This window comes from Thunnus thynnus, chromosome 6 (assembly GCF_963924715.1).
Source record: "Thunnus thynnus chromosome 6, fThuThy2.1, whole genome shotgun sequence".
Classification (NCBI taxonomy): Eukaryota; Metazoa; Chordata; class Actinopteri; order Scombriformes; family Scombridae; genus Thunnus; species Thunnus thynnus.
Genome location: NC_089522.1, coordinates 25397162 through 25410106, shown reverse-complemented (window position 1 = coordinate 25410106; position 12945 = coordinate 25397162).

Sequence of the window (12945 nt, the reverse complement as noted above, 5' to 3'; positions counted from 1 at the left end):
CCTTTCTTTATCCCTTTATATTAGGTGACTTAAAAGCAAAATACCGAAAAGCAAAATGTGTTTTCCATTATGTCACCGCAGGTGTGTCACATGTGGCTATTATCACCCCATTGTGTCATTAAAAATATGTTAGAGTCACCTGAGCCCCAGTTTATGTAGCATTACAGGCACAAACTGGGGCCATGCAGGGTCACCTCAAGGTAGGCAAAATTTTCCAGAGCTGTTGTTTATGTCTCTCCACCGAAATCATAATCTGACAAAACACTTATCATGTCTAAATAAAAGATGTTTTACAAAAATATTCTACATTGTTTTGAAAATTATAGTTATTTTCTAGTAAATATCTTCAAATGGTCACATTCAATCCGTGACATTCAATTATAAATTGTTCCTCAATTCCTGTTCAGGATTTATAGATTTATGTTCCATTTTATGACAGCATGACATTTTCTCTCAGTCTAAATCATCCAAGCTATTGATCCATCTGTGGTTAACTGAGACTATCCATGATGACTATCCGTGTTGTTTGACCCTCCAGCATGAGTAATAGACTACATCTTTTTACACGTCACCACCTCTTGACACGATCCTTGTTGGCTGCGTGTTAAATTCTCTTTGGGCATGTTCTTGTGCATGAAACACAATCTTCATTGTGATTATATATTTAACTTTTTCCCCCCTTGTATTTCAGAATCCTACCAAAAATATGAGAATACAGGTCTCCTCTGTTTGTTTTGTTCCATCATGGACTAGAAAGATAAAACACATGTTTATTCACTGAAAAGGCAATGGAAAAATATAATTGTATCACATTATAGCATCTAGAAACATGGCATTGCCTATTTTAGGTTGTGTTTAATGAAACTAAGGAAAAGTGAAGATTCAGTGCTTTAAAGAAGGAAGGACTTACAAAACTGTAGAAACTGGACCCATCTCATTTACTGGAAATACTGGCTGTTTGTTTCAGGTAATGGAGATGGGTGTCTAATTTTTTTATTAGTGAGATATTCTTAGACCAGAAATAGAAAAGGTGTCAGGTCTTTTTTGCTTTCTTTTGTTGTTGCGGTGTATCTCTCTTTTCCCCTAATACCAGGATCTTATTTTAAACTTGATGATACCCAGATCCACTACTGGTTTCAGGTCATATTTATCTCTGGTGGTTGATGATCATTTAACATAGTTTTGAATTGAAATACTTCATAAAGATAAGTTTTGCCTGTTTAAAAATGCTGCAATGTTTGTTTACTGAATGCCTCATGCGATCTTCAGTGGTGCATCTGTGTTTCTGCGGGGCTGACTGGTGTTTCACTCATTTTCATGGCTGCCTGCCTTCAGTGAATAAAGCCTGCACCTGAGCAGCAGAAGCTTCCAGGACAAACTTTTCTCTCACATCAGCTGACCTCTCTTTGATGCCTTTGGAATCAGGCAAGAAAGCCTAAAGCCTCACTTTACTGACAACAGCAGAAAAAACAAGCGAGCGGGAATAAATCCTGTTTTTATTATGCACTCTTTAGACTCATCAGCTGATATACGATCCTCACGGGGCAGCTCTGAATGATTGCACAGATTTTACTTTCTTAAATCAGTCCATCCTTTTGCCAGCGAGCTTTATCCATCCCGTCCTTGCAACCCTTCATCCTTCATTGCTTCCATCCAGGATTTCTCTAAACCACACCACTCCATCCGTTTGCAGTTCCACTTCCTCATCATTTCTCTTTCATCTTTCTATAGACTTTTTTTCCCCTTTCCCTTTTCCACCCTCGCTGCTTCATTTTCTCACCTCTGAGTCACTCCGTTCCTTCTTTTCCTCATAGAACCCTCCCTTCCGTCATTTCTTTATGCTTCCAGCTGAGTGCCTCTGTGTCTGTCACTATGTTGGCCACGGGAGGCTGTGCACTCAGAGGATTGTGTGCTCTGGCAGCCCGTCCTTCTACCCAGCAGCCTCTTCTATTATTAAATGTAACGGGACCTTTTACTTTTACAGCTGAGCAACGTTAGGATCTCTGGCTCATTGTAGGAAGATTTCCCCGCTGCAGAGGATATTCCTTCTTTGTGCCCTTGAAAGTAAAAAAAAAAACAGAGAGCAACCCCGCAGAGAAAACACAGACTTGTTTGTTTTTACTGTATTATCGTTCTTGTTCTTCTGCAAAACATTATAAAAAACCCTAACATATTTGCTAATTCATGAGGTTTGTATTCCTTTCAGCCAACTAACAAAGAAAAAGCAGATAAATTAAAGCTTGGTGGGATTGGAAATCTGAGTTTTGGCTATAACACACAGAGTCGGGGGAGATGAGCAGTGGTGAGAGGCCTCAGGGCAGCGACTAATTGGCCCCTGCCAACGTCCTGTAGCGTGGCAGTTTGGAATCACTGTTGTGTAATTATTAATCAGATGTCACATGATGAGAGCTATTAGTCTGTATGAAAAAGGTTAAATCACCATTTGCCCCAAATAGTTTTTGTTGTTATTTTGTCTTTATTTTGTCTTAAGGGTTAAATGAAACTGGATGTACAGTGTCATATGAATTACGGGTCTTTATTGGCTTCTTTGTGATATCACACTGCAACAGTGAAAACTTGTAAATTTTATAATATAATTACACCATATCTCAGTCTTTGCATGTTTTTGCATGGAAGGACATTAAAACACATGCAAAAATGAACCAGACACTTATAAATTTAAAAGTACTATGATAGTAATAAAGTGTGTGATGGAAACAAATAAAAAACACACATCTTTTGGGTGCATATAAATAATTTTTAAATTAATCATTTAAGATATTTTCACGAATTAATACTATACCTGTGACATTTTTACTGGACAATTCAGACAATAGTGAAATCCTTATTATAGGCTTTAGTAGCCAAATTCCCTCCGTGTCTAAACTGCTAACTGGATGTATTAAACATGCTTCAAGAATTAATTTTAGTTTTCCTGCTGCTCAGTCATGAACAGCATACTAATTACTTCTGTCCAGTCATTGCTTCATCTCAGGCACCATGCTGAAACTGGACCTGTCTTGAATTTCAGTGATGTGCACTATATTGGATTATACATGTGTTTATCTTTCCTCACCTTAACTGCTGCTGTTTACCTGCTTTTATCATGTGGCGTTATGATGGCTCCACTGTGCTGAAATACTGCAACAATTCAAAATTTTTTTCAATTCCTATTTATATGTATATAGCACCAAATCACAACAGAAGTTATCTCAGGGCACTTTTCTCATAAAGCAGGTCTAGACCGGACTCTTTATTTTACAGAGATCCAACATTCCCCCATGACCAAGCACTTGGCGACAGCGGTAAGGAAAAACTCCCTTTTAATGGGAAGAAACCTCAAGCAGAACGAGGCTCTAGGTAGGCGGCCATCTGCCTAACAGACCAAAACCAACAGATGGGACCACATCTCTTTCTAATGATACTTCATTAGTTGCCTTTTTGTTTTGGAAGTGACTTTAAAGGTTTAATTGATTGCTTCCGAAGCTGGTCTGTAACAATCTACCTGAACTGTTGATCCTGATATAAGCAGGATCCTTTTGACTGTCGCTACTTTTATTATAAGAATTTTATAGTCTCTGGCTTTTATTCAGCTTTTATTTTTGTTCTAGTTGTTTTGTTTGCTCGACTGCAACCCTTAACTCATTTTTTTTTTCTCTGTTTTATTCACCTCGATAGCCTATTAAAGTATCAGTATGGAGAACCTAGCACTTTCTTCCGTCATGAGCCTCTATTGTATATTAAAGGAGCTGTGGAAAAGCCTCAGAATTTCACCCAGTCAGTTTCCACACACGCATTGCCAGATTTCACATGGATTATTTATATGCTCGTTTATGTGAGGCCACTGGCTGCTCCTGAGACACGCCGCTCTTTCATCGTCATACATATAGGATTGCCCCTTTGGCATTGTGTCAAAGATGCGAGCCTGTGAAGATGCACTCTTTGAGGGTGCAATTTATTCACTCCTGCGCTGTTGTCCCCCTCATACCATAGTTTGATGTCTAATATGTTATTGAACCCTTTGTAAATTACAGCCCTGTCTGTGATCTGAAATACAAGCCTGCGCTATAATTAACATAGTCAGTGGGCCAGGGATGAGAAGCTGCATTAAATGAAGGCTCATTGTGGAGCTGTGGAGACCTGCGTGACTGATAGGAACATGGAGAGAGAGAGAGAGAGAGTGGTTATGTGACTGGACAGCAGAGATATTTTATTAGCAACTGGATTCAGCACTTTTTTTTAATTAAAAGTCACTGGGTTGTATTTTGTGATATCTTTATTATACAGGTATTCCAGTACAAACAATATTTAAAACCTCATGTTGATACTTAAGGCCTTTTTTTTTTTTGGATGCATAATTTTCCTTTCTGTTGAATTATTCATCTGCAAATTGCATTTATGTGCATTCTCTCCTCAGAGGAGGATGTCAGCTGGACCACGGCAAACAGCTTATTAGAGCGAAAGTGTACAGTCTCTTTGATGGGCTTTGAATGAGTCACCCACTCTCTGCCTCTGTACTGTATCTGTATCTGTCGGGCTTCTATATTTATTCTTGATTCTCATCACAAGTTTCCTTTTTAGTGGTGCCCGTTCAGCAGTTTCATTACCTACCTGACTGTACAGGCATAATAATGAGTTATATTTGAATTTCTTACACCTCACATCTACACTCTTTGATTTTAGCCTCATTAACATTCAGGTAAGTGTCTTGTCACATTGCCCTGTGGCCCAGTTTGACCTAGTCCAACAGCACAGTAATCCTTTAATGAGAAGGATTTAATTAGATGTAGTATAATATCATTGTGACTCTATGTTATGGTTTGTGTACATTACAAGCAGGTGAAACATTTAGATAAAATTAATTGGTATACAATAAAGTTTAATGGCCAAATTGTAAAAGCTGACATCATAGGGCATGATAGTGTTAAAGTGGCCATACTGTGCTGACGTATTGCTGTAGTAAAGGGTTTGTATGAACAGGGCTGACATGATATCTTGATTTTTCCTTCATGCTGGTTCTGTTCATATATAGAAAAGCAAATAGACAAAAATGCCGACTGGGTACTGATGGTGAATTGGAAAAGGAAGTTTCAGTGATGGGATTCTCAGTGGAGTGCTAAACCCAAAATCCAGTGAGCATGTTCCAAAAAAATTATGAAAAGGTGGCTCATCTCAAATCATTCGGCTCACATCACAAAATAAATAAATAAATAATTGTGATATGAGCCAAATGAACAAGTGAAATGTTATAACTTTGTCTTCCTTGACTTGGAAATTTGAGATGTGCTACCTTTTCATTATTTTTTAGGGTGCTGATGGTGTAATTGTATAAACTACAGGCTACTATTTACAGATGCTGAGTTTCAGTTACTTATCACTTGTTTATCATCTTTTTGCTGGAATGAAAAGTATTACATGTCAGTCTTTCATCGGCATAGGCAAGCAACCTTTTTTTATTCATTATTATTATTCATGGATTCAAACCTAAGTGTTTTACCATAATTACCGTACATACAGCACTTATAGCACGCTAAGGTAGGGAATTCTACAACTTACCGCAATTTAGCATTCACTCATTATCCGGAACAAATTATTGAGATATTATGAATATTCATGAATATACATGAAAAGGTTATTCTCGATTGAGCATGAAGTCAATGTAAATGACAAACACTATATGCTGTTCCTCTCTATAATGATTACATGTTGTTTTTTCTCCGCACCACTGAGCTGCATGACAGATAGATTCAGAATAGATACAGGGGAGGGAACCTCACACAAGGTAGTGTTCTGCAAGCTGGGAAAAAGCCCTGATAACAAAACTTGCAAGATAACTCGTAATATATTTCAGATACGGATTAGCTTGGTATTACTCAAACTGCAGGACACCGGGCACACATTTCCTGACTCATCAACCCACTTGCCCTCTCTGACACCACGGTCTGCTATTTTCTGGGTGACACATGCAAATGTTTGCCTCTATTTGTGGAGACACCTGCTGTTCCCATGCGGAGGCTCCGGCCCCACACATACTTCAGTCAATCTGGTCTATATGACAAAAAGTTGGTTTGGTTTTAATAGCCAGTCTGACGCATTAGAGAACAGAACAAGAAATTTTAGGTATTTATTTTGAAGGCCATTTTAGTGAAATTACTTTTAAAGCTCTTGCAATCTTCTCCTGGTTTCTAAGAACCTCTTAAATGTGCCTGACCTAATTACTGCAATGAAATCATGTGTAAAAGGAGCAAAAATGTGCATTCAATAATTTAAATACACATTTTTGATGATATTTATGCACTCTGTCTGCAAGAAAACCCAAAACCCACTACAACCTTTAATCCATGCATTTTGTTGATATTAACCTTCCTTGTTGTTTAGATCCCCACAGACCACAATGTTGTACAATATGTGTAAAAATTATAATACTAATTGCAAAATCTTTTTTTTTTTTTTTTTTAAATTTTCCTCTGACCTTATAGAACTCAATATGTGGAAATGTATTAAATTGGTAACCCTTCACCTTGCCACAAACTGGACTTGGACATTTGGTGACAAAATTACCTTAAAACTGTCCTCATTTATGCAGAAACGAGGGCAGACAAAATATTAGATAAAATATTAGAAACCCCTTTCAATATAATATAATTTCCAGTACAACACCAACACCCACTACAACCTCAATTATAAACATAAAGTGGAAGTATCATGTATCAGAATAAAAACAGACAATTTATAAGCTTCATAAAAGTAAAATTCATGGCCGAGCTGTTGTATTAAATTTCATTAGATTGCACAGATGTACCTAATAAAGTGGCCAGTTTTTGTAAAGTTAAGAAAAATGTATCAAAATTGCCTTTAATTATTAGTCATTCTTAAAAAGCAGAATAGATTAAAAGTTTAAAGATACTGACTTTATTTCATCATTTCCTTACTTTTCTTGTTGATATAATATGATATGATGTACATCCTGGTGTCCAGGAGAGGGCACTGTTAGCCTGCATTCTCATCAGCATCAATTCATTAATAAATGCACAATCATGGACTTAACATTTAAGACACTCACAACATAAAAATATCCTCAACTTTCTTATTGACCTTTTCACTGCAAACATTTCTGGAATCGATAAATTTCGAAATGGTCAATATTGCAGTAGTGACCAGTGGAAAATGAAAGCTATCAAATTTACTATACCCCCTGAGAGTTGAAAGCAAAGGGATTAAAACTTGCCCTTTAACTTTGTGGCATTTCTCCACCAGCCAGGGGATTAAAAGTTGAGTGGTGTCGGGCCCGAGTCTGTCTCTGCTGTGGCGAGTCATCTATTGATCACCTGGCATGAAGACAAGTATTCCTCAGTCGCAGGGAACCATCCATCATGGAGCTGCCAGGGACACAATGGGGAGATAGTATGGCACTGCACATCCATTAAAACAGAAATAGATCTTTCTGTGCAACAAAGATCAACGAGCAACACGTCCCTGTAGCTGTCACTTTCATCCTGCACCAGATCATAATTGTCTGAAGAAGACAGACTGCCATCACTGATCTGGAAGCCAGTACTTTAAAGAAGTCCCTCCATTTTGAAGTAATTGATAAGCCCTTAAAATGTTTTTTTGTTATTCAAAATTTAGGTAGAAGGATAAAAAAAACAAAAAAAACATGCATAATAACTCTCTTGTCACCCGCTGATTATACAGTAAGTCTCTGGATAATGAAGTGAAAAGAATGGGAACAATATAGAGAACTGATAATTGCATTCAAACCTCAACAGAGTGGAACACAAAGTGGGACTGGGCTCATTCGATGCAAGCACGCTGCAACAACACCTCTTTTCTTCTGCCGTGTCCACCATAATATCCTGGCCCTCTAATGAGAGGCTATGAAAGGCCACAGTGTGTGCGTGAGGCTGTTTGTAGCGGCTCCCAGGGGCCTGAGGGGCACGTGACCTCATTGGGAGGAGGACGGTTCAGTGGGCTCGCTCCACTCCTCCCAGTCAGACAGTCAAAAACCCTTACTGTAACTTCTTTGCAACTTTTTCACTTTCAGCTGTCTGCCAGAGGAATCTAGATACTAAACGTGTCTGCAAATGCAGCAGGGGATGTGAAACCGATGTAATTTTTGCACTGAAGAAGAAGTAAGAAGGAGTTTTGAATTACAAAGCAAATGTGATCAATTCCCTTGCAGTGACAATAAAGTAAAGTCAAGTGAAGTAACAGACATTCCTCTGTTCAGTGTTACTGGACAGACCATTTAAACCATCCCAAACTAGCAAATAAACAAAGAAACCAAATAATTACGTTGTCCATGGTCTCAGTCATGCACTCTTACGCTCAGTCAGCTACTGAAGTTAGAAAAGTGTAATGAAAATGAATTGCTTGCAGAGATAAAGCTCAGCTTATTTCCTCATGCTTCAAAGCACAATTGCCCTTTGAATATTCGCTCCCTTCAAATATTTGTATGGCACCCCTTCCTCCGCAAACTCCAGCTCTCCAAATATCCGAGTGTATGTGTACTCCTTGTTCAGTCAAGTATCTGCAAAATATTTAGAAAGTATACAGCAGCTATAGGCAGTGTGTTCATCACGATACAGTATAAATATTGTGGAATGATTAACCTCGTTCTTTAAGAGGCTGTTCACTCGCCCAGGTTTTACCTTTTTTAGAGTTGAGGTCCTGGTCATCGGCCACTCCTAACAAAAACAGCCTGTTTGGCCCCCTCAGCCCTAATACTGATCATTTGAATAACATCTAATAAATTAATAGCAGTTTGAGCCTGGAGGCACATACAAAGAAATTAGTCCAGTCATGTTTTTGTCATCTGTTTGCAATATTTAAAAAATCAGAGCAACACCATCATTTCGTAACCAAGATTACAATAATGTCTTGTTTATCTGCTTTAGCTTCAAATCATGCAGGATTCTGCTGCCATACCAAAACAAAAACATTTTTCCTGTATTACCCAGATCTTGACTTTGTTACTCTAGTTATAAGTCTTTAGAATACCCTGAAAACATGATTTTTTAATCTAAAGTTTCCCTTTAACATTAAACATTCATCACTGAATAAGTTAATAATATGTTAAAAAACACAAACACAAACACAACACATTTTATTTTGTTTAATTTGTTTATTTACAGGGACCATACAGATTAATATTGTTACACTGTCTAGCTGAAGTTAATTTGCAGCCCTTGCAGCCCTGATTAGGCCTTTAAAACTAAAATTCATTTATTTGATTCAAGGAATCAAATAAATGAATCCATAAAACAGAATCTGGATAAAAAACAACATGATAAATAAAACAGACTGTGTACATGTGTACAGTACAAGTCAAAGGTTTGGACACACTTTCCCATTCACTTGAATGAAAAAGTGTGTCCAAACCTTTGATGAGTACTGTAGGTATGATATCATGTATGTATATAATATGTAACATAGATTTGATAGTGGTAGCCTGTTACTAAAACAGATGACTGACAAAAAGTTGTTGCCCCTGTTGTCATGACTCCTTTGCTGTTATATATTGTTTATGATGAGTTTAACATCCTAAAACTCTGGCTGTGGTTTGACCAGATTTGACTGACGTTGACCAAACAACCCAGCAACTGTCGTCAGAGTCCTGATGCACGTTGCACAAGTGTGTGGCATCATATGCAACATTTTAATGAACCACTGAGCACAGAGAAACAAAAAAGAAACAAAACAATAACAGAAATCTCTCATGTGAAATAGCCTTAACTGTTCTAACGTTGGCAGCAAAATGTGTGTTCATGTAAGATCCCAACAGCCGTAGTTAGAAGCTTATTGAGAAATAAGTTTGCAGGGCCTTCACAGTTTTATTATATACATACATGATTTGGGGCTTTGGGGCTTTTGCTCCACTGGCTTCTGAGTTCTGTTTTATTTTCCTTCCTCTGGAAAGCACTTTGTGCACCTTGCTTGAAAAGATAACAATAAAATTATATTGATATTATTTGGTATAAGAAATCATCGAGGCATGACAGGTTTTATCTAAAGTGGTCCATATGGGGCCCTGCTTTATAACCAGAGAAAGGCTATGAGATTAAACCATGAGACACTAAAATTACAAGAAAAGAAATCAAATATTAATGAGAATAAACATAGCGCATAAGGCTCAATTGTTCGACTGGTTTCTGTTTCAATAAAGCTTTTGTTAAACCAGCAGGGATATACTTTGCCCTGAACCTCACAGTGCTTCATAGCGCAGTTGATTTATGATGTTTGTTCAGCCTCAAACACATTAAACCCCTGCTCATAGAAAATTAGATTTTCGTTTAAAGGAACCGAAATGATAAATTACGATGCGCCTCCTTAACAAAGGCCTTTGCATGTGTTGCTTGTTTAAACAGTGTTCTCTTTAGAGAGGCACAACACTGATCTATTCCCCAGGAGCAAATTTCCTGCCCCATGAAAGAGGAGCTGAGGACGAACGAATGATTTTTGCTTCTGCTCCATCCACTCCTCAGCCCTCGTATGTACCACATAGCAACTCTGCCACCACATCCTCCCCACTGTTGCTGCCTTTTCACAGACCAGACTGGAAATACATGTAGGTATATTTACCCATCCACAAAGTGAAAGATGGAGGAGACATCCCGCATCTGTTTACACCTGTATACTGTAAGAAACGTACCGTTATTTTCACAGTAATTAACCAGCAGCAATTGACAAGTAACTTACTGTAAAAAAAGAATTACAGTAGGTTTAGTGTATTTATAGTGACAGCAGTGAAATTGTAACAATAAAATAAACCACTGTATTTTCATGATACTGTATACAGTAGTGGTATATAACTGTAAAAAAAAAAAAAATGATACTGTGTATTTAATTACAGCACCAGACCTATTGTAGCACATTTGATTACATTTATTCATTTGATGCTAGCAATAATAACGTGTTGGTTAATTGAATAGTGATGATTATAATTTTAGGGCTATGATTTTAATCATGATTACTCTGATTGGTATTATTGTTTAGCCATACATAAAACAGAGTTGAATTAACAATACACATTTTACTTGGGGGAGACACAGTCTTTTCTGTAAAAGCTCTTATGTATTCTGATCTCTGTGTTTGTTTTGTTTTCCGTCTGGTATTTTGTTGGTTTTGCAGAATCAGTAGTTTATGTGAGTGTGACGACATGGATATCGGGGAGGGATCTCCACTGCCTTTGTCCTCTTGAGAGTTTTCCTGCCCGTCCATTTCCTTTAAGACAAAAGAGGAGCCAGAGCTGTTTGGTAGCACTAGGCCTTGTTCCTGAGGTGATGTGATTAAAGGCTTCTGTCTGGGCTGCACCCATTCAAATGCCTCACACACGCCACAGCTGCTTTAGTTAATTGAATTGTCAGGAAAGCAGACAGGACTGAAGGTAGCACCAAGACTGACGTGCTGAATCAATAGAGTGGCACTTAAATAAAGTTGGGTGATGGCTGTGCCAGGGAGCTGAATCCAGCTGGCTGTTTGTTGGGATCAAGTGGTTTCTGATGGTTTGAGCTAATGGTTTGGTCTGAGATCTGTTTTCACGTTGGATGAGATACAGTTTTGGTGTTTAAAAAATTGTCACAATTATGAACACCTCGAATAATATGGATTCTGGGTAACTACCAAGTGTTATACTGTGGCATTATTTATTGGTGGATGTGAACTGTAATATCTTATCTATATTCATTATGTTGTGTGTGTGAATTTCAAATGATATGTCATTTTATTCTACATTTGGGGTACCTTTTTAACAAATGGGACAACAAATTATGGCAAACTCTGGCTCATTTATGTTATTTTCATATTAATAAGTGACCATTGTCATTGTAAAATAAATTAATGAAAAAAATTACGTACTAGTGGACTGTTAGTAAACAAGAACCTACAGTCATGCTAGCACAAACCTTTGATCTAAACTCTAATTTCAGCATGCTAACATGCTGATGTTTAGCAGGTAATACCATGCTCACCATCTTAGCTTAGCATGTTAGCATGCTGACATTTGCTAATCAGCACTAAACAGAAAACACAGGTGAGGCTGATCGGACAATTAAATGACATTTGACCTTATGATGGTTAAACCTGAATTAAATGGTATTTCTAGCCACTTGGGGGCAGTGGAAACAAGTTGTGAACACAACATTGTCGTATCATTACCTTTTAAGTTGATAAGAATTTGTTAGCAAACAGTTGCTTCTCTTGTCCAGTGTTCACTCTCCTTTAGTTCTGATTTTGGTCTCTATTTCCTGGTCTTGGTCTCTATTTCCCTGAGGGAGATATCTTGATCTTTAGCTACTGAACTTTTTCCCAGATAACAGCTGCCTGCTGCAGCCACAAACAACACAGTGAGAGCACTGAGAGTGAACCAAAACAGTAAAGTTGCTTATTGTTGCTAAACAATAAGCTGAAAGTTGATATGAAGCTTCATGAAGCCAAGTGGAGCTGCAGAGTTGCTGATAATTCTCTGTAGGTTCATCACCACGAGCTACACCTCTGACATTACACGTTGTCATTTGATACATTGTTAGCCACTTTGAGGTATCGCCAAAGGTATTACAATTCATCTTGAGGGGGACATAAAGGTCCCAAATATGATGACAATTGTTGTTGTGTTATTTCACTGTAAACTTCAAATGTCAACCTCATGGTTGTGCTGGGGGAAAAGTCTAGTGATCACCAAAGTCAGTAGGCTTCATCCTCTGGGGACCATGAACATTTTTACAGAAATTAACGACAATCCATCAGTCCAATAGTTGTTGAGTTTCTTCAGTCTGGAACAAAGTGGTGGACAGACTGGCTGACAGACATTGCCATCCCAAAAACAAATAGTCAAGAATGTTAATCAAATTAACAATCGCTACAATCAATGAAGTCACTATCAGCCAAAGATCCGCCTTGTCAGTTGAATTACCACATGGCCACAAGACAAAGTGAGGTCCATTACCA